Source organism: Tamandua tetradactyla, chromosome 1 (assembly GCF_023851605.1).
Source record: "Tamandua tetradactyla isolate mTamTet1 chromosome 1, mTamTet1.pri, whole genome shotgun sequence".
In the NCBI taxonomy this organism is placed as follows: Eukaryota; Metazoa; Chordata; class Mammalia; order Pilosa; family Myrmecophagidae; genus Tamandua; species Tamandua tetradactyla.
In genome coordinates, this window is record NC_135327.1 from 34397174 (window position 1) to 34419479 (window position 22306).

Here is a 22306-nt window from a genome sequence, read left to right on the forward strand (position 1 = left end):
CAAAGTTTCGACAAGTCCGACGTGGTGGCTGTCACCCTTGAGGGCTCGGAGGCGGTTTTAGAACAGGGTATCCCGCGGGACCCCACCGCTAGATCAAACCTTGAAACGGCGGCCGTTTTCGAAGTGTTGCTGCGCCTTGGAATAGAGTTTTTAGTTTCCAGAACCGTTTGCTAAATGTCCGTTAGATAACCTGTGTGCGACCGGCGGTAGGGTCGGGGCAGCTGTTTCATCTGTAACGTGGAGCTTAAACGGATAGCCGAGAAGGCGGGGCCAGTCGACAGCGGGACTCCTTCCTTCCAGAGGCTTCCTGGGTGCTGGTCCCATGTCTGCCTGGTTCCTTCAGTCTTTCCTGTCACCTTCCAATGTTGAATAATTCCATAGAATTATCCCCTTTACACGATGTATAGAATTTATCAGCTTCCTTTTGTTGTACTAGTATTTTGCACTCAAGAATGATGTTTGAAGTGAGGACACTGCTTGGTGGGATGGAGGAGTCTGTTGCGAATTGTTTCTACTCTGCTAGCTGTTCAGCAGTGCTGCCTTCCTCCCATCTGCCTGCTCGGTGGTAAATCCCAGGAGAAAACCAATTTCACTGGAGTGTGAATGTTACCTGGTGTTAATGTCACATTTTTGCAAGTCTCCGTTGGCTGTGTGTTGGCACAAGACCCGAGGTGCAGAGGCAATGCTTCCTCTTTCTCCAGTGCCAGATTTAGGCCAAGCTATGGAAGAAAGGAGGGTCCAGGGAAAGAACCTCGGGGGCCAGAGGGACCTTGGAGGAGAACTCACCTCTTCTCTCTCCTTAGGGAGAGGATGGTCAGGTGACAGGCTCACGGCCACATGGTCAACCCTGTCCATAGGAGGAAGGGGTGACTAGTGATGGTGGGTTTCCTCATAAAGGCCCTTTGTTGTGGTTTCCAGGTTTTTCACATTGAACTTAGACAGTAGTTTTAAAGGCAGAAAAAAAGGGGTGCATGGGTGGTTCAGTGGTAGAATCCACCCCCACCCCTTCTCTTTTTTTTTTTTTTTTGAGAATAGGAAGGTATCAACTCTTCTCCAAAGAACTTGAACTTCAGATGACATTTAGCTCTGTTATACGAGAATGAGAAGACTGTTGAGATGTATCCAGACTCTCCCCTTTTATGGCAAGTGGCTTTAGATGTTGGTGGATGGATGCTGCTTCTTTTCTTGTAAAGTGGCACTTGTGGCATTTGAGACTTGGGAGATAGGACTGCATTCTTTCTACCTTAGACATTTACCTTGGATCTTGCCACGAGCAATATGATGCTATATATCTTTCCTTCCCTGCCCCAAGAAAGATCTGGAAGCCTGAGCCTCACAAAAAAAATCAGCGTCCTGGCCTCACATTTCCTGGGAGTTTCAGGGATGGAGTCTGGAGAATGTTTTCTGGCTTGGAAGGATACCTCCAGCTCCACAGCCAATTGGCCTCCCAGCTTCTTGGTCATGCATATGAGAGGCAGTAGCCATGGCCGACCAGACTCTAGGTTTGGGCTTACATTAGTCCTTGACCTCAAGTACAAATTAGAAATTCAGCCTCAAGGCCAGAGATTTGGTTAATCACAAACAGAAGGCTCAATTCAGGGTCAGATAGGACCTGGAGTTCTTTGGAGGGTGGTGGTAGCTGAGGCTTTTCTTTCCCTGATCTTGAATAACCTTGAGCCTTCAGGCAAGCATTCTCTGCCAAAGGATTCTGATAGTCCTGTGGTTTGTGACCATGGGATGGGGGGATCTCTTGGAGCCTGTCTCATGTTGTTACAGTCTTTGGACTGAAGTTGGACCTGCATCTGGTGCCAGTAGGCTTCACTTTTCTTTCTCTCAAATCTGATCACTCTTTCTTGGACTTTGGAGGGATAATAGCCAATCTGAGCCCAGTAGCCTTCTTGTTTCTTAAGACTGGTGTATCATCTCCCTTGAGTTTAAGTCATCTATTGGGTCCTGAAATAAACCAAGTAAAGGGTCTCTAGAGTGTACAGAGGACCAAGGCATGACTAGCAAATCAGCATCACCTGGGGAACGTGCTGGAGTGCAAATACTCAGGCCCTCTGCAGATCTGCTCAAACAGAAACCCTGGGGATAGGACTGGCCTCAGTGTATTAATAAGCCCTCCGGAATCTTCTGATGTCCCCAGATTTGGGAAGCACTGGTACATTTGCATACGCACAATGCAAAAAAACTAGTTTTTGTGCATTGACTTTTTTTTTTTTTCACATGGGCAGGCATCGGAAAACTGCATTGACTTTAGTTTTCTCAGGAAAGGAAACTGGCAACTCCTTTTTTGATGTAATATATCCTTTTACAATCTGGTACCTTATTTTGGGATATTCTTTAATTGTTTAATAAGTTAAGATTTTGGTATGTTGGAATTTCTCAAAGTGGTTATCGTCACTTTATTTTCATTTTATTTATTGTTAATGTTGAAGATCTGAGGATAATTCATTTTTCTAAATCTCTAGGTTTTTCACGTTCCAGTGAAAAATCCTCTATTTGTAGATGCACATCAGTTAGGAGATTTCTAGCTTCCAGTGATAGAAAACCCAGCACAGTCTGTCCTAAATACCTAGGAAGTTCATTTAAAAGAATTCCCACTCTGTCACTCCTGAGAGTCCCTGCCTTGTCCTCTCAATGTGATGGGTTTCCCACCGTACCTCACTGCTTCACAGGGACCAGGACAATTCTTTACTTTAAGAAAAAAGTTGAATTTTCAGCATTGATAAAAAAAGCTGTGACTTGAGTGATCCTGCTTGTACATTCTTAGTGAGAAGGTGACATGGTCACTGTTAGCTCAAATTCCATTTTTCAATAAGAATATTGATGCCAGTGAATTGTACTTTGCTTCTCTTGGGCTGGGATTGAGGGTGTGGCAAACCCTGAGCCTCTAGGAGCAGGCAGACTCGTAGATGTGGGGGGGACCCCCTGTGAGCTCCCTTCACATTGGACGTGCCCAGAATCTCCCTCAGGGTCACAGATGGCATTAAAAAAAAAAAACAAATTGTTTAGAAATAAACAAGGCAGTGTGCTCAATCTAGAGTTTGAGGAATAGTTTGTCACAACCCCAGAGCAAATTCTTTGGACCCAGAGCATCTCTACCTGCCTGTGCTCAGGGACCCTGCGGAGGGAGGTACTGGGACTGTCGGTCCACGTGGCTTTGGGGCTTCTGGCTATGTTTATGGGAGGAGACAAAAGCCTCACCAGTTCACCAACTTGGGAGAGACTAAAGAACCTCCAACAAGGGCGATCCTTCCCCTACATACTCTGGGAATGCGTGTCCTTTGTGGGCTGGAGAATAAAACTGAAAACTCCTATGATATCAGCGTTGACCTTAAGAGGAGCGTGGGGAGGTGGTGAGCCTGTGCTTTCCCCCAGGATGACTCCCAAGGGCAGACTGCAGACCCACTCCCCAAGCTCACTTCTATTCCTGTGGCACCTACTGAGGCACCAAGGACCAAGCAAAGTTGGGTGACAGAGTGGGTTGGCTCCCCTAACCCAGGAAACTTTTTCTAACAGAATGTCTGTGAGTATCCAGTTATTGCAGCAGCATATGTTGAATTTTTGTTTACTTGTTTTTTGGAAAGTGCATGGATCAGGAATCGAACTCAGGTCTTCAGCATGGCAGGCGAGAATTGATCAATTCTTGATACATTTTAAAATTCTTTTTGAATTTTCATTTTTTCCAATTGTGCAGGTAAAATTATTCGTGAATTTTACTACGTAGCATTCTCATAATTCACCTTCACGTAAAATGTGACTGCTGTGCTGTGGATGCTGCCTTCACCAGATAACCACCGCCAGCATCACCCATGGAGATAGCAGGGCCTTCTGCTGAGATGCCCTGAGAAAGACACCCACCTGGGCCAGGATTTCCTTACCAGGCCTGCCCCACCTGCACCTAATTATGCGGAGACATCAAACTCCATTTGCAGGATGGTCTTGGAATCAGCTGCTTCTTGGATTTGATAAAATGTGGCATTTCCTCTGAAGAGGTGGGGAAGGAAGACAGACTTTGGTGGCTTCCTGTCAAAATACTCTGCCGCCTGCCCATTTCCACCTGTGGGCCTCGTAAATATTTCAAACACAGCACATTCCAGGCTAGGTTCCTGGCCTCACCCCATGCTGTCTTCCCCTATGCCCCCAACCCAGGGGGGCAGTCACCTGCTTCTTAGCCAGGAACTGCTACCTGATGGTCATGTGGATGAGCTTCAGGAACTGCCTGGAAAGGGGAGGCCCAAGGAGCTACTCCCAGACTGGGTTTGCCTATGGGAGCTGGCACTGGGGATCGGCCCTTGCTTGGCCACTCCTTGGCACAGACATGGATTGTGTGGCGGGACTTACTTGCTTCACTTCCTTCCAGATTGTTTTCCGGGGTGGGTTATCGTGGGGTTGGCTTTTAAACTGGATGCTTGCCACGACTTCTTCCTTGACTGCCAGGACCAGGCACACTTGACAGATTGCCCAGTGGCCTGATGCCCTTGTTCCTCACCACCCTAGGGCCACCAGTCTCTGCAGCACTGGAAAATATGGCACTGCGTTAAGGCTCATTAGGCCTTGAGCCTCATTTGTGTCAGACTTGGAAATGGTGAGATCTTAAGTCCTTCTAGTTTACAGTAATCCTGTTTGATTGAGGAGAAACTTTGCATCAGCTCAGGATTGTAACAGTTTTAGTTTATTTTGCTTGGCACGGACTTCAGGTAATTGAAATAACAAGTACAGTGATTTCTCCATCACTTGGCTTCTCTCCTCAGCTTGCTGCATTTTATCTGCATTCAAGATATTAGTTCTTAGCTGTTTTGAATCTGCTTTTAGAGCTGCTGAGTTGTTAGTGTTGACACTGATCTTCACAGCAGGCTCGTTCTTTAAAAGTGGAAACCCAGAGGTTCAGTTCTCAGATTCCATGGACATTTAAATACACGTTGAGAGCAAAGGTCAGCAGTGTTTGTGTGGTGTGCATTTTTAGGTTCCTAATTGTATAGCTGGGTTTCAGGAACGACCATTGGAATAATCATAAGAAGGGAGTGAGTTGGTACTAGAGTTTTCTAGCATTATAGTTGTTATAGGCTGCATTATTCTTTCTCTCTAATTTTTTATAGTCTAGTGAAGAGAAAGTGTCTTGCTGTTTTATGACAGATGAAAAGAATGGATTGAGAGAAGAAATGTTTGGTTGAAGTATTGCTTTTTAATCTGGGGACTATTCACTTTAATGTCCTTTCCTTAGATTTACTAAAACAGATTTTTGCATGACACGAGGACTTTTTGGTTTGGTTTAGAACTGGAAGAGATGTTTTCCCATATATTCTTGATATCAGACTTTTTAAAAAATATTTAAAACTACTTTTCTATTCTTGTGCGCTGTTATATGCAGGAGGTTGTATGAAAAGTTTGGTTGTTCCAATTCTAAATAAAGCCCTCAATATGAGTCTTAGTTTACTTACCATCTCTGTGGCCTCAGGCAGATTACTTAACCTCTCTGAGCCTCAGTTTCCTCACCTGTAAAATGGGAATAATGGTGCCTGCCTCACAGAGCTAAGCAAGATGATTATGCACAGTGCTTAGTGATGTGTCTTGGACAGGTGCTCAGTCACTATTAGTTTTGTGTTTGTTATCCAGGGATTATTTAGCAAGAGCAGCCTCTCTAGTGCATGGCCAGAGACAGATAGATGCATATCTCCAGTTGTGCTGACTGTTCACAAATGACCTTGGTATCCGAGGGCTAAGTGTTGTAAATGTCTCCCAGAACCCTTATTTTTCTCCCTCAACCTTTAAGGGCACTTGACTGAAATAAAAATAAATCACAATTATCACATGCAAAAAACCCACTCAGAACGGCAAAATATGCATGCATGTCGAAAACTGTAAACTTAAGTGACTTAAAGGAAAGAACCTTATTGTGCCCCTCCTGGTTCTGTCATTTCCTCCAAGTGTTCACAGGTCTTTTGTGAAGCTAAAACCTGTGTGTGTGCTAGACTCCTTCATGTCCCTCTTTGTTCCTGCTAATTTCAGCATTTGTAAATAGGCACTTCTTTGTGTACTGACACAATTCACATGCTTCTTAGTTTTTTTTTCCTCTGAAGATTTGTTGCACACTTTGTATGCAGCTCTTAGGCCCCCAAAATACAAGGCTGGGTATCACACAATTATGTGTTCGAAGAATGCAGAGATAACCAACTGCATAAAAACAATTTTATGGGGACGCTTTGGAGGAGCAGTAATTTGGGTGAAAGTAAGAGGACACCAGGGAGTGTGGGGTAGACACTTCTGCATAAGCAAAGGTTCAGAAGCATGAAAATATGGTCAACCTGAACATCTCTGATAACCCCAGCTCCCTTAGTCACCATACGCAGGCATCTTCCCTCCCCTCTGTCTCTGTTTTTTCCATTTTGTTCTTGCAACTCTTTCACTCCTTTGCCTCCAGTTTATCTGTCTTTCCCTGATTACAGAATATAAACTTAATTTTTCTGGGGGAGTATTTTAGCAAAGCTATTTTTAAAGCATGAAAAGGCCAATTGATCCTATAATTCTACTCACAGGAATTTATACTTAGGAAATAGAGATGCTTTCGAAAATTTGTTACTTAGGTGTTATTTATAAAGCAGAAAATTTGAAACATATGGTCAACAATAGGAAACTGTTGGATGTACTAAGTACATCCTTAAAATTATTAAATCATTAAAATTTGTGAAGGATATTTAATAACAAGGTAGATAACATAAGCTTATCTAACATGTAATTTTTGTCACTGCCACTAAAGTAAAACATTCTGCTTATTGGATAAAAATAACCTGTTCATGAGTGTACACTTTGGCGCAGAGTTTTAATTGCTATTGAAAATATATGCCTTTCTGTGCTAAGGTTAGGCTTTTGAGCAGTTTGGACTTACGAATAGTATTCTATGAAGAGTCTCAAAGTCTTGTTTTCTTCCTCTTTAAATTTAAATAGTATGCATCTTCCTCCTCCTTTCTCTGGCCCTTTCGTCACATGCCTAGTAAATATGGGTGGGCAATGGACTCTCCTACAGACCCTGTCGCTGGCTTGCCTGTCCTGGAGTGCTGGAAAAGTCTGGGCTAGCCCAGCACATGCAGGCCCACCTGAGACCCACTGGCCAGCCAGGTGTGGTCATTCGCATTGGGAGTTCTGGACCCTGCTTTGAAAAGTGTGGAAAGCCTTTTCCTGAGTTGTTTTGTGTTTCTTTAATGATTGGCAAGATTGTAGCTATTAAACATTTGCTTCTTTCTATAATGAAAAGCCAGACTATCCCCTTAGGTAAATGTCTGCATTATGTGGGGGCATCTCGTGCCTGTTTTTCTAGATACCCTGAGGAAGCTGGAAGACCCCCAGGCAAGCAGCAATGTCCTCATTGCTGGGCTCCCTGTCTGTACTTGCTGATACTGCATGAATGAGGCACTTTCACGGAAACATGTTGTTCTAAGAGCAGACTTCGTTTTGTTTCCAGGGTAGTAACATTTAGTTATCCAGGATCTCAAACAGTTTGGAGCATAATGGAAGTTAGTGTTTATATGAATGCTCTCCTGGAATTTCAAGCTTTGTAAAGAACCAAATACTCCAACTAGCTGACAAAGGCCTGGTGGCTCTGCGATCAATGCTAATATTTTGATGGGGGCTCCTCTGTGGTGGGTTTAAGTTATCTAGCTCTATTCAGAAAGGAATACTTGAGTCTGGACTTGGCCTGCCTCCCTGTTTGCCTCTTGCCTCCTTTTTCAAAGAGGAAAATCTAGGTTACTAGTCCTCAGCTTCTCCTTCCTATCTCACACTGTGTCCGCTGACATCTCGTCTGTCCTGCACAGAGGCCTCCTGAGAGGAAGTGTACAGTTCAGTGGTCTGTCTTGGTGCATGTTCGTGTGAGCTTGAGAAGAATGCGTATTCTGCTGTCACTGGGTGAAGTATGCTGTTAATGTTAACTAGATGCACTTGATAGAAGGTCAGTGCAACTACAGCTGATTCTCATTATTCCCTGTGCTTCAGTGAGGTCGCCACAAATACCCCATTAGTGAATTCTGAACCATTGCTCCTAGGGGAAATGCAGGGTTAGGTTCCTGTGAGCCTCTGGTCACATCGTTTTCATCAGCCAATCCATACATAACCTTGTTCAGGTGTGTTTCTGTTTAAAGATGCCCTATTTAGTATATATTGTTCATTAGCACTGACTTCGCAGCCGGCAGCACTATGACTCATGCCTGAACTAAGCTTATCTAACACATGTTTTCTTTGTAAGACACATCACCAGTGCCTTGTGCTTAGGAGCAGCAGCAGCCCTTCAGCGCTATGCTGGGGCCATTTTAAAAAGCAAAATCACCAACAGAAATGTGAAAAGTGTGGCACTAATAGAATGTGAATAGGACACTTGTTCACAGTATGAGAGCTGAAATAAGGTAGAGTGTTGCTTGTTTAAACTCAGCTGGGAATATGTGCGTCTGGCGACTCGTTTTTCTCTACTCTTGGCATGTCTGCAATTACATGAAAGTGCTGTGAATGTGAATGGGGGTTGCAAATAGATTTTAGCAAGTAGGTGAATTTGCAAATACGGAATTGTGAATAATGAGTGACTGTGTAGCCGTACTGATTTTCTGCCTGCTGGATCTGACAGTTACTGGTAGAGGGATATTGAAGTCTCCAACTATAATAGAGAATTTAACTATTTTTCCTTGTAATTCTGTTAGTTTTTGCTTAATATATTTTGGCACTGTTGTTAGTTGTATACACATTATGAATTATTATGTCTTCTAGGAGAATTGGTTCCTTTATCATTTATTATAATGTCCCTTTTTAATCCTGATAATTTTCCTTGTTCTGAAGTCTGCTTTGTCTGAAATTAATGTTTACCGCTTTCTTTTGATTAGTGGTTTATCTTTTTCTATCCCTTTACTTTTTTTTTATTAATTAAAAAAAAGAAAAGAAATTAACACAACATTTAGAAATCATTCCATTCTACATATACACTCAGTAATTCTTAGTATCATCACATAGGTGTATGATCATCATTTCTTAGTACATTTGCATCGATTTAGGAAAAGAAGTAGCAAAACAGCAGAAAAAGATATAGAATGTTAATATAGAGAAGAAAATTAAAATAATAATAATAATAAAAAAATATATATATAAAAAGGAAAAAGAAAAAAAATAAAAACAAAAGATACAAACAAACAAACAAACAAACAAAAAACTATAGTTCAGGTGCAGCTTCATTCAGTGTTTTAACATAGTTACATTACAATTAGGTATTGTGCTGTCCATTTTTGAGTTTTTGTAGCTAGTCCTGTTGCACAGTCTGTATCCCTTCAGCTCCAATTACCCATTATCTTACCCTGTTTCTAACTCCTGCTGGTCTCTGTTACCAATGATATATTCCAAGTTGATTCTCGAATGTCGGTTCACAGCAGTGGGACCTTACAGTATTTGTCCTTTAGTATTTGGCTAGACTCACTCAACATAATGTTCTCAAGGTCCATCCATGTTATTACATGCTTCATAAGTTTAGTCTGTCTTAAAGCTACGTAATATTCCATCGTAGGTATACACCACAGTTTGTTTAGCCACTTGTCTGTTGATGGACATTTTGGCTGTTTCCATCTCTTTGCAATTGTAAATAATGCTGCTATAAACACTGGTGTGCAAATGTCTGTCTGTGTCTTTGCCCTTAAGTCCTTTGAGTAGATACCTAGCAGTGGTATTGCTGGGTCGTAATCCATTCTGCCAGTTTATGTCTTTTGATTGGGGAATTCAGTCCATTACCTTTTAGTGTTATTACTGTTTGGATAATATTTTCCTCTACCATTTTGGCTTTTGTATTATATATATCATATCTGATTTTCCTTCTTTCTACACTTTACTCCATACCTCTCTCTTTTGTCTTTTTGTATCTGACTCTAGTGCTCCCTTTTGTATTTCTTGCAGAGCTGGTCTCTTGGTCACAAATTCTCTCAGTGACTTTTTGTCTATAAATGTTTTAATTTCTCCTTCATTTTTGAAGGACAATTTTGCTGGATATAGGAGTCTTGGTTGGCAGTTTTTCTCTTTTAGTAATTTAAATATATCATCCCACTGTCTTCTAGCTTCCATGGTTTCTGCTGAGAAATCTACACATAGTCTTATTGGGTTTCCCTTGTATGTGACAGATTGTTTTTCTCTTGCTGCTTTCAAGATCCTCTCTTTCTCTTTGACCTCTGACATTCTAACTAGTAAGTGTCTTGGAGAACGCCTATTTGGGTCTATTCTCTTTGGGGTGCGCTGCACTTCTTGGATCTGTAATTTTAGGTCTTTCATAAGAGTTGGGAAATTTTCAGTGATAATTTCTTCCATTAGTTTTTCTCCTCCTTTTCCCTTCTCTTCTCCTTCTGGGACACCCACAACACGTATATTTGTGCGCTTCATATTGTCCTTCAGTCCCCTGATCCCCTGCTCAAGTTTTTCCATTCTTTTCCCTATAGTTTCTGTTTCTTTTTGGAATTCAGATGTTCCATCCTCCAGTTCACTAATTGTAGCTTCTGTCTCTTTAAATCTACCATTGTAGGTATCCATTGTTTTTTCCATCTTTTCTACTTTGTCCTTCACTCCCATAAGTTCTGTGATTTGTTTTTTCAGATTTTCTATTCCTTCTTTTTGTTCAGCCCATGTCTTCTTCATGTCCTCCCTCAATTTATTGATTTGGTTTTTGAAGAGGTTTTCCATTTCTGTTCGTATATTCAGAATTAGTTGTCTCAGCTCCTGTATCTCATTTGAACTATTGGTTTGTTCCTTTGACTGGGCCATATCTTCAATTTTCCGAGCGTAATCCGTTATTTTCTGCTGGTGTCTGGGCATTTGATCAGATTTCCCTGGGTGTGGGACCCGGCTGGTTGAAAGGTTTTTCTGTGTAATCTCTGGGCTCTGTTTTTCTTTTCCTGCCCAGTAGGTGGCGCTCGTGGCGCTCGTCTGTCTGCGGGTCCCACCAGTAAAAGATGCTGTGGCTCCTTTAACTTGCCAATCCGAATCTCGCAGTCGGCCCGGAAAACCACACGTGGAGGGGGGGGTTGCAGGCCACCGCGACTTGGGGGAGTGCCGGTCCAAATTGCCCAGCTGGCCCGAGACGCCAAGTGTGGCAGGAGGGCCCCGCTATCCAACGTTCCCAGTCGGACTGGGAAGCCACGTGTGTGGAAGGGACCCCGGTCGCCAGCCGCCCCGGCCCGGGAAAGCGCGCACCCCTCGGGTATCTCACCGCAGAGGATTCTCCCTGCCCGTTCAGCTGTTCCAGAATGGGGTATGCTGTCTTTTTGGTCTCTCTCGTGGCTCCAGGAGTGGTTTCGTATTGTTTCTGTTTCTTTAGTTGCTGTTCTGGAGGAGAAACTAAGACCCGCGCGTCTTACTAAGCCGCCATCTTCTCCCTATCCCTTTACTTTTAATCTTTCTGAGTCTTTATATTTAAAGTGGGTTTTTTGTAGATGATGTATAATTGGGTCTTGTTTTTTTAATCTACCCTGTCTCTGTCTTTAGTTGGTGTTTTTAAACCAATTTCATTGAAAGTGACTTGTTACAATTGGATTAATATCTGCCATATTTGTATTGTGTTTTCTATTGGTTGCAGTTGTTTTTTTTTTAATCCTCCCCTCTTCTCCCTTCTCTGGTTTGTTTCAACTTTTTATATTTTTTCCCCACTTCTAACATGTCAACTATGCTTGCTTCTAAAAACTTTTTAAGTGGTTGCTCTAAAGCCTGTAACGCACATTTACAACTATTTTAAGCCCACTTTCAAAGAACACTATGCCAATTCACAGGTAGTCCAGTTACTTTTTTTATTTTTTTTAATTTTTATTTTTTTTATTAATTAACGGAAAAAAGAAGAAATTAACCCAACATTTAGAAATCATACCATTTTACATATGCAACCAGTAATTCTTAACATCATCACATAGATGCATGATCATCGTTTCTTAGTACATTTGCATCGGTTTAGAAGAACTAGCAACACAACAGAAAAAGATATAGAATGTTAATATAGAGAAAAAAAATAAAAGTAATAATAATAGTAAAAAAAAAGACAAACAAGAAGACAGACAAAACAAAAAAAAGACAAAAACAAACAAACAAAAAACCTATAGCTCAGATGCAGCTTCATTGAGTATTTTAACATGATTACTTTACAATTAGGTATTATTGTGCTGTCCATTTTTGAGTTTTTGTATGTAGTCCTGTTGCACAGTCTGTATCCCTTCAGCTCCAATTACCCATTATCTTACCCTGTTTCTAACTCCTGCTGGACTCTGTTACCAATGACATATTTCAAGTTGATTCTCGAATGTCCGTTCACATCAGTGGGACCATACAGTATTTGTCCTTTAGTTTTTGGCTGGACTCACTCAGCATAATATTCTCTAGGTCCATCCATGTTATGACAAGCTTCATAAGTTTATCTTGTCTTAAAGCTGCAAAATATTCCATCATATGTATATACCACAGTTTGTTTAGCACTCGTCTGTTGATGGACATTTTGACTGTTTCCATCTCTTTGCAATTGTAAATAACGCTGCTATAAACATTGGTGTGCAAATGTCCGTTTGTGTCTTTGCCCTTAAGTCCTTTGAGTAGATACCTAGCAATGGTATTGCTGGGTCGTATGGCAATTCTATATTCAGCTTTTTGAGGAACCGCCAAACTGCCTTCCACAGTGGTTGCACCATTTGACATTCCCACCAACAGTGGATAAGTGTGCCTCTTTCTCTGCATCCTCTCCAGCACTTGTCATTTTCTGTTTTGTTGATAATGGCCATTCTGGTGGGTGTGAGATGATATCTCATTGTGGTTTGATTTGCATTTCTCTAATGGCCAGGGACATTGAGCATCTCTTCATGTGCCTCTTGGCCATCCGTATTTCCTCTTCTGGTAGGTGTCTGTTCAGGTCTTTTTCCCATTTTGCAATTGGGTTGGCTGTCTTTTTGTTGTTGAGTTGAACAATCTCTTTATAAATTCTGGATACTAGACCTTTATCTGATATGTCATTTCCAAATATTGTCTCCCATTGTGTAGGCTGTCTTTCTACTTTCTTGATGAAGTTCTTTGATGCACAAAAGTGTTTAATTTTGAGGAGTTCCCATTTATTTCCTTCTTCAGTGCTCTTGCTTTAGGTTTAAGGTCCATAAAACCGCCTCCAATTGTAAGATTCATAAGATATCTCCCTACATGTTCCTCTAACTTTTTTATGGTCTTAGACCTAATGTTTAGATCTTTGATCCATTTTGAGTTAACTTTTGTATAGGGTGTGAGATATGGGTCTTCTTTCATTCTTTTGCATATGGATATCCAGTTCTCTAGGCACCATTTATTGAAGAGACTGTTCTGTCCCAGGTGAGTTGGCTTGACTGCCTTATCAAAGATCAAATGTCCATAGATGAGAGGGTCTATATCTGAGCACTCTATTCGATTCCATTGGTCGATATATCTATCTTTATGCCAATACCATGCTGTTTTGACCACTGTGGCTTCATAATATGCCTTAAAGTCCGGCATCGCGAGACCTCCAGCTTCGTTTTTTTCCCCCAAGATGTTTTTAGCAATTCTGGGCACCCTGCCCTTCCAGATCTATTTGCTTATTGGTTTTTCTATTTCTGAAAAATAAGTTGTTGGGATTTTGATTGGTATTGCATTGAATCTGTAAATCAATTTAGGTAGGATTGACATCTTAACTATATTTAGTCTTCCAATCCATGAACACGGTATGCCCTTCCATCTATTTAGGTCTTCTGTGATTTCTTTTAACAGTTTTTTGTAGTTTTCTTTAAATAGGTTTTTGTCTCTTTAGTTAAATTTATTCCTAGGTGTTTCATTCTTTTAGTTGCAATTGTAAATGGGATTCGTTTCTTGATTCCCCCCTCTGCTTGTTCATTGCTAGTGTATAGAAATGCTACAGATTTTTGAATGTTGATCTTGTAACCTGCTACTTTGCTGTACTCATTTATTAGCTCTAGTAGTTTTGTTGTGGATTTTTCCGGGTTTTCGACGTATAGTATCATATCGTCTGCAAACAGTGATAGTTTTACTTCTTCCTTTCCAATTTTGATGCCTTGTATTTCTTTTTCTTGTCTAATTGCTCTGGCTAGAACCTCCAACACAATGTTGAATAATAGTGGTGATAGTGGACATCCTTGTCTTGTTCCTGATCTTAGGGGGAAAGTTTTCAGTTTTTCCCCATTGATGATGATATTAGCTGTGGGTTTTTCATATATTCCCTCTATCATTTTAAGGAAGTTCCCTTGTATTCCTATCCTTTGAAGTGTTTTCAACAGGAAAGGATGTTGAATCTTGTCAAATGCCTTCTCTGCATCAATTGAGGTGATCATGTGATTTTTCTGCTTTGATTTGTTGATATGGTGTATTACATTAATTGATTTTCTTATGTTGAACCATCCTTGCATACCTGGGATGAATCCTACTTGGTCATGATGTATAATTCTTTTAATGTGTTGTTGGATTTGATTTGCTAGAATTTTGTTGAGAATTTTTGCATCTATATTCATTAGAGAGATTGACCTGTAATATCTTTGTAATATCTTTGTAATATCTTTGCCTGGTTTTGGTATGAGGGTGATGTTGGCTTCATAGAATGAATTAGGTAGTTGTTCCTCCGCTTCGATTTTTTTGAAGAGTTTTAGGAGAATTGGTACTAATTCTTTCTGGAATGTTTGATAGAATTCACATGTGAAGCCGTCTGGTCCTGGACTTTTCTTTTTAGGAAGCTTTTGAATGACTAATTCAATTTCTTTACTTGTGATTGGTTTGTTGAGGTCATCTATGTCTTCTTTAGTCAAAGTTTGTTGTTCATGTCTTTCCAGGAACCCGTCCATTTCATCTAAATTGTTGTATTTATTAGCGTAAAGTTGTTCATAGTATCCAGTTATTACCTCCTTTATTTCTGTGAGGTCAGTAGTTATATCTCCTCTTCCATTTCTGATCTTATTTGTTTGCATCCTCTCTCTTCTTCTTTTTGTCAGTCTTGCTAAGGGCTCATCAATCTTATTGATTTTCTCATAGAACCAACTTCTGGTCTTATTGAATTTCTCTATTGTTTTCATGTTTTCAATTTTATTTATTTCTACTCTAATCTTTGTTATTTCTTTCCTTTTGCTTGCTTTGGGATTAGTTTGCTGTTCTTTCTCCAGTTCTTCCAAGTGGACAGTTAATTCCTGCATTTTTGCCTTTTCTTCTTTTCTGATATAGGCATTTAGGGCAATAAATTTCCCTCTTAGCACTGCCTTTGCTGCATCCCATTAGTTTTGATGTGTTGTGTTTTCATTTTCATTCGCCTCATGGTATTTGCTAATTTCTCTTGCAATTTCTTCTTTGACCCACTCGTTGTTTAAGAGTGTGTTGTTGAACCTCCAGGTATTTGTGAATTTTCTGGCACTCCGCCTATTATTGATTTCCAACTTCATTCCTTTATGATCCAAGAAAGTGTTGTGTATGATTTCAATCTTTTTAAATTTGTTGAGACTTGGTTTGTGACCCAGCATATGGTCTATCTTTGAGAATGATCCATGAGCACTTGAGAAAAAGGTGTATCCTGCTGTTGTGGGATGTAATGTGCTATTAATGTCTGTTAAGTCTAGCTGATTTATAGTAATATTCAGATTCTCTATTTCTTTATTGATCCTCTGTCTAGATGTTCTGTCCATTGATGAGAGTGTTGAATTGAAGTCTCCAGCTATTATGGTATATGAGTGTATTTCCCTTTTCAGTGTTTGCAGTGTATTCCTCACGTATTTCGGGGCATTCTGGTTCGGTGCGTAAATATTTATGATTGTTATGTCTTCTTGTTTAATTGTTCCTTTTATTAGTATATAGTGTCCTTCTTTGTCTCTTTTAACTGTTTTACATTTGAAGTCTAATTTGTTGGATATTAGTATAGCCACTCCTGCTCTTTTCTGGTTGTTATTTGCATGAAATATCTTTTCCCAACCTTTCACTTTCAACCTACGTTTATCTTTGGGTCTAAGATGTGTTTCCTGTAGATAGCATATAGAAGGATCCTGTTTTTTAATCCATTCTGCCAATCTATGTCTTTTGATTGGGGAATTCAGTCCATTAACATTTAGTGTTATTACTGTTTGGATAATATTTTCCTCTAACAGTTTGCCTTTTGTAATATATATATCATATCTGATTTTCCTTCTTTCTACACTCTTCTCCATACCTCTCTCTTCTGTCTTTTTGTATCTGACTCTAGTGCTCCCTTTAGTATTTCTTGCAGAGCTGGTCTCTTGGTCACAAATTCTCTCAGTGACTTTTTGTCTGAGAATGTTTTAATTTCTCCCTTATTTTTGAAGGACAATTTTGCTGGATATAGGAGTCTTGGTTGGCAGTTTTTCTCTTTTAGTAATTTAAATATATCATCCCACTGTCTTCTAGCTTCCATGGTTTCTGCTGAGAAATCTACACATAGTCTTATTGGGTTTTCCTTGTATGTGATGGATTGTTTTTCTCTTGCTGCTTTCAAGATCCTCTCTTTCTCTTTGACCTCTGACATTCTAACTAGTAAGTGTCTTGGAGAACACCTATTTGGGTCTATTCTCTTTGGGGTGCGCTGCACTTCTTGGATCTGTAATTTTAGATCTTTCATAAGAGTTGGGAAATTTTCAGTGATAATTTCTTACAATAGTTTTTCTCCTCCTTTTCCCTTCTCTTCTCCTTCTGGGACACCCACAGCACGTATATTTGTGTGGTTCATATTGTCCTTGAGTTCCCTGATACCCTGTTCAAACTTTTCCATTCTTTTCCCGATAGTTTCTGTTTCTTTTTGGAATTCAAATGTTCCATCCTCCAAATCACTAATTCTATCTTCTGTCTCTTTAAATCTATCATTGTAGGTATCCATTGTTTTTTCCATCTTTTCTGTTTTATCCTTCACTTCCATAAGTTCTGTGATTTGTTTTTTCAGTTTTTCTGTTTCTTCTTTTTGTTCGGCCCATGTCTTCTTCATGTCCTCCCTCAATTTATCGATTTCATTTTTGAAGAGGTTTTCCATTCCTGTTCATATATTCAGCATAGTTTTGTCTCAGCTTCTGTATCTCATTTGAACCATTGGTTTGTTCCTTTGACTGGGCCATGTTCTCAATATTCTGAGCATGGACTGTTATCTTCTGCTGGCGTCTGGGCATTTAGTCAGATTTCCCTGAGTGTCGGACCCAACAGGGTTGTAAGATTTTTCTGTGAAATCTCTGGGTTCTGTTTTTCTTATCCTGGCCAGTAGGTGGCGCTCGTGGCAGACGTTTGTCTCACGTGTTTGGAAGGCATCCCCCCGGTCACCATTCTCCGTGGCCTGGGGATTTCCGATCCAATTCTCTCAGTTGGTCTGGGGGGCCCTGCGTGGTGGCGGCGTCAGCCGCCGCGGCTTGAGGGGACCCTGTGGCTCCTTTATTAATTCCCCTATTGGTGTTTGGTTGGACCCAGTCCCTGCCACTGTTGGAAATTCCCTCCTCTCCCTGGAGGGGTGTCGGTCGCCGCCCGCAGCGACCCGGGGATTTCTCCACTGGACCAGGAAGCCGCCCGCGAGGGAGGGACGTCGATCGCTGGCCGCCGCGACCTGGGGAATTCACCACCCAACCAGGAAGCCGCCCACGGGGGAGGGGCGTCGGTCGCTGACCACCGCAGTCTGGGGAATTCGCCACCGGACCAGGAAGCCGCCCACGGGGGAGGGGCGTCGGTTGCCGGCCGCCGCGGCCTGGGGAAGTCGCCACCAGACCAGGAAGCTGCCCGCGGGGGAAGGGCACCGGTCACCGACCACCGCGGCTTGGGTAGCCCTCTGATCCGAGACTCGTTGCTGGTCCAGGAAGCCGCCTGCAAAAGAGGGGTGCTGGCCGCTGCGGCTTGGGAAACTTGCCTCTCCGAGTCTCTCAGCCAGTCCGGGAAGGAGGGAGGGAGGTGCTCCGGCCGCCAGCTGCCGCTGCTCATGGAGTCGCGTGCCGCTCGGGGATCTCACCGCAGCAGAGTCTCGCAGTTAGTCTAGCCAGTCCAAACTGGGGTACAGTGTGTGTCCATTCCCTACCGTGGCCCTGGGAGTGCTTTTTAATAAATAAAAGGGAACCACAACCTCCTGGCAAACTTCTGGTTTAAAATGCAAGTAAGTTTTGAAGCTGGACTTCTCCATCTATAGACAGAAGCAAGCTGTATTGGCCGCACTGCTCCATTTTGGAGAGCGTCTGTAGAACTCGTGAATAAATTTTTATTGAAAAATAGTAAATAAAAAATGATAAAAAGTTACATAGAAATTAGAAAAATTAGGAAAAGAACCTAATTGAAATCCTTGAATTGAAAGTTACAGTGATCAAAATCAAGAAGTCTGTGGACAACCTTAACAACAGAGGAGACAGAGCCAGAGGAAGGTAACTAAAAATTTTACGGTATGGAGAATCAAGAAGATGAAAGAGAAGTTAAGAGGTGGAGAGGCTGGAGTGAGAAAATCTAATTTGAGTCTCAGAAGAGAGAGATAGTATGGAAGAGGCAGTAATTGTAATGATTGAAAATTTTCCAGAACCAATGGTATATTAGCTTATACAGTCAAGAAGCTTAGTGAATCCCAAGTGGGATAAATTTTCAAAATATGTAATGATGGAATGCTAGAAAACAAATAATACGAATTACCTTAGATAGACATTTAACTTTTCTACAGTTATCATAGAAACCAGAAGACAGCATGATCTTCAACATGTTACAAGAAATTTATACCCAGAGGAAATACCAAGAGTGAAGCTGAAATAGAGAAATTTGAAACAGATGAAAACTGAGTTTGTCATCAGACTTCCCAGAATAAAGGAAAGTCAGAAATGCAAGGAAGAATGAAAACAAGCAAAAGCAGTAGATATCTTTATGTAGATAAAGGCAAATGGGCATTGATTGTAAAAACCAATAATAATAATATGGTCTTCTGGGTCAAGAAATACTTAGTAATGTAGAAGTGGGTAACTTAGAACTTGCTGAAGTCAAATAGAAAAATTGGGGCAAATATTTTAAGCATATACTTGGAGACCTTGAATAACTAACAAGTCAGTAAAGGATTAGCACACCAAGCTCTGGAGGAGGTGAAGACCTGGGAAGGGGAGCCTGACATTTGCGCTACTTTACTGTGGGAATCATCTGTATTTTCTGGAAGAGCCTGAGAGGCTGAGCACTTTGACAGCTTCATAAGATTAGGTGGACAAAATTGGTGTCCAGGTCCACCAAGCTTAAAGTGCTAATAGACTGCCTGTGTTTTGAGTTGGGACGTTGAAGGATTATTCCCTATGAGCAGGAGTGATGTGGAAGTAGACCAAGGCCAGTGTTTATTCATCTTAGCCCATGAACTTGAGTTAGAACATTATTAAATGACTGACCACCCAGGTATTTACCAGAAGCAAATGTAAATTCTCCAAAGAGGGAAAAATAAAATCATCCTAGGACTTGTGTTTCTTCTGCAGATTTTCAGATATATTAGCACACAGTCAAAGTAGGCCCTTGAGGAGTTGTGATAAAATAAATGGAAAACACTGACTACAACTAACAGTAGACAGACCCTCAGGGATTCCTGATGTTGGAGTTACCAGATGCTGAATTTTTTTTTCCCTCTCTTTGTTCTTAATCACGGAAACATATCAGTAAACTTTCCCATCTTGACTACTCCTAAGCACACCACTCAGTGGGATTGATCACATGTACAATGTTGTGCTGCCCTTCCCACCTTCGGTTACCAGAAAGATGCAGATTTTAAAGTAATTGAACTTACTGTGTTGCAGGAGATAAGACAAGATTGAGAGTTTTGACAGAAAACTATAAACTATTAAGAAGGACATAAAAACTCAAAAGAATCAATTTTAGTTATGAAAAAGTACAATGAACTAACTTTATGAACTCAGTAGTTTAACAGTAGATTAGACACAGCTGAAGAGGATATTAGGTACTAGAAACACAAAATGATGGAGGATGTAGAAAAGAGTGCAAGTTAGAGAAACAGAAGATATCATGAGAAGGTCAATTGCCCATGATTGATGATTGGAGCCTAGGAGAAGCACAGAGAGAATAGAGTGGGTTGGAGCAATACTTGAAGAGATAAGAGCTGAGAATTTTACACAGCTGATAGAGGGCACCAAGTCACATGTTGAAAAAGCCCTATGAGCCTCAAAAAGATAAAGGAATTTACACCTTCTAATATCATGGTAAAACTTGTGAGTTCTCACCTCCAGAGTGGAATAAGTATAGTATTTATCTAATGGGATTGCTTGAGTATTTGAAGTTTTGAACAGATCAGCACTCCAAAGACCTTAAATGTTAATATGGTGTGACCTGAACCCCATGTACTTGTAAACAAGGCAGGAAGACTCTTTTCCCACATGTCCATTTAACAGGTTAATGGTATATAACCTCTCTCATCCTCTCTTCTCTTTGTCCCCTTCCCTCATGCTGCTGTAAAGTTGAGCCAAGTGGTTTGTATTATTTGGAGTCATGAACAGTAATCTCAGGGTACAAGGAATATAATTTTGTTTCTCTGTAATTCACTTTGGTTCTTATGAGTCCACATTCTGCTGGGTGGCAGAAATTTAATCTTAGTTAAGAGATCACCCTGGAATGTGTCTCAGCTTTGCAAGGACTTAAATGTACCAAGTTGTAGGTTTTGTTGTGCCCACTCTGGCACCATGGTGATGTCTTCCTTCTCGTTTTTCTTTGGCACCTTGGTTCCACTGGTCGCTGGTATGGCCTCCTTCTTTACCACAGCATTCCCGAGTCCAGCTCCCCTAACCTGTGGCTTGTGGTTGAGCTCCTCCCACTTGCTGAGGAGCCTCTTGCTGTCTAGACATACCTCATGGCCCCTTCCCTAACTCTGCTTGCAGGAATGGGCTCACACAGGTATCCCCCAGGCTCAGTTGCAGTTAGAGGGGCTGTCATCGTGCCCTGACCCACACCTGCTGGGTCACAGCTGCTTGGATGGGAGGATGCATGCTGAAACTGGCTCTCCAGGGACTAGGTGTTTGGATTGAGGCAGAGAAGGCAGAATTGCCCCTGCCTGGCAGTGTAGGGGTGGGTGGTGTTGTGACCCTGGTTACTATTTCAGAATCTTACCCCATCATACAAGTCACTTCGGAACATTCTTTCCTTCCCATTATCCTCCCCTTAGAAAGATGTGTGAATGTCCATCTTGGACCTAGGCTCATGTGGTCAATGGTGCTAAACTGGGTGCTTTTCTTGAAAAGAATGAGGTTTTATTTGGGGTATACCCACGACGTATGTGTTAATGCTAACCTGGTTATATTTATTTCAGGCCATTCATATGTCACTTGAACTTTAGAGGAAAATAGCTTTGTTGTGGCAATGATGAATATTTTACTCAAAATTGCTTTTAACAGGGAAGGTGGAAAATGCTTTTTCCATATTTCCCGTGAGCCATTGGTGCAAGGCCCAGATGCACAGAGAAGTTGGAGCTCCAGCCACTGTCTCTGTGCGCACCGCCTGTGCTGGTAGCTTCCCAATCAGCTGGTGGTTCTGCCTAAAATGCAGTTTTTCCAATGCTGTTTTTTGATTACCTGCTTCTTTTCTGAAAGTGTTTCTGAGGCCAGCTAGCAGGAATTCCAGTATAAAACAAGGATGGGCAACAGCGTGGTGGGTAGGGGAATGTGCAGTCTGGCCTGGGAAGACCAGTGAGAAGGCCCAGCTCAGCTAGGGCTGGCCCTCAAGGTTCCTCTCAGCCCTGCAAAAGTGAGCTAAAAGTCTATGGGCTTTACCTGAGGCCATGTGGGAAGTGGCTGGTTCCCACCAGCTCACCTTAGAAACTAAACCACTCCCTCACCTGAGCAGACCCAGATCACCTGTGCTCATGGCAGGTCAGAGCAGCATGGGTTATCAGCTGCCAGAGAAGCCCTGCACTCCCCAAACCTGTCACCAGCACTGTGACAACCAGCCAGAGAGTGAGAGTCCCTTTTCTGTATCTCCTTTCTCTCCCTGTACCTAGCCTTTCCCCTTCCTGGTCTCATTTCTCCAGGAATGCGGCTTCTCTGAGGAGGTTGGCTTCCATCAGCCTCAGGAAGGTCTTAGTCAGAAGCTCTTGGGCACGTCTCCAAGCCTGGATCAATTTCCGGTCAGTCCAAAGGCCAGACATGGCATCCTTGGGTCCCTGCCATGATTTCGACAGAAGGACATGTGTCTTGTTCCACCATGGTTGGAAACAGCAGCTCTGGAATCTACACTCAGTGACTGGTTAATGGGATAAAAGTGCAGCCAGGCATGCAACCCAGAGGATTGGGTATTATGTTTCCTTTAGTAGATTTTTAACTTGAGTGGTGGGAGGAGA

General features: G+C 41.7%; 1 protein-coding gene across 6 annotated transcripts in view; it reads left to right on the forward strand.

The window, feature by feature from the left end:
• The window catches only part of NINL (ninein like), a 213480-nt gene that overhangs the window by 5071 nt on the left and 186103 nt on the right, over window positions 1–22306 (forward strand). The window contains exon 1 of one of the 6 annotated variants that reach the window (XM_077114046.1): window positions 1–1142. This exon is cut by the window's left edge and continues 62 nt beyond it. The exons of the other annotated variants lie outside the window; for them this stretch is intronic. The gene's annotated coding sequence lies outside the window, so the exon portion shown is untranslated. The remainder of the gene's footprint in view (window positions 1143–22306) is intronic. 6 annotated transcript variants of the gene reach the window in all.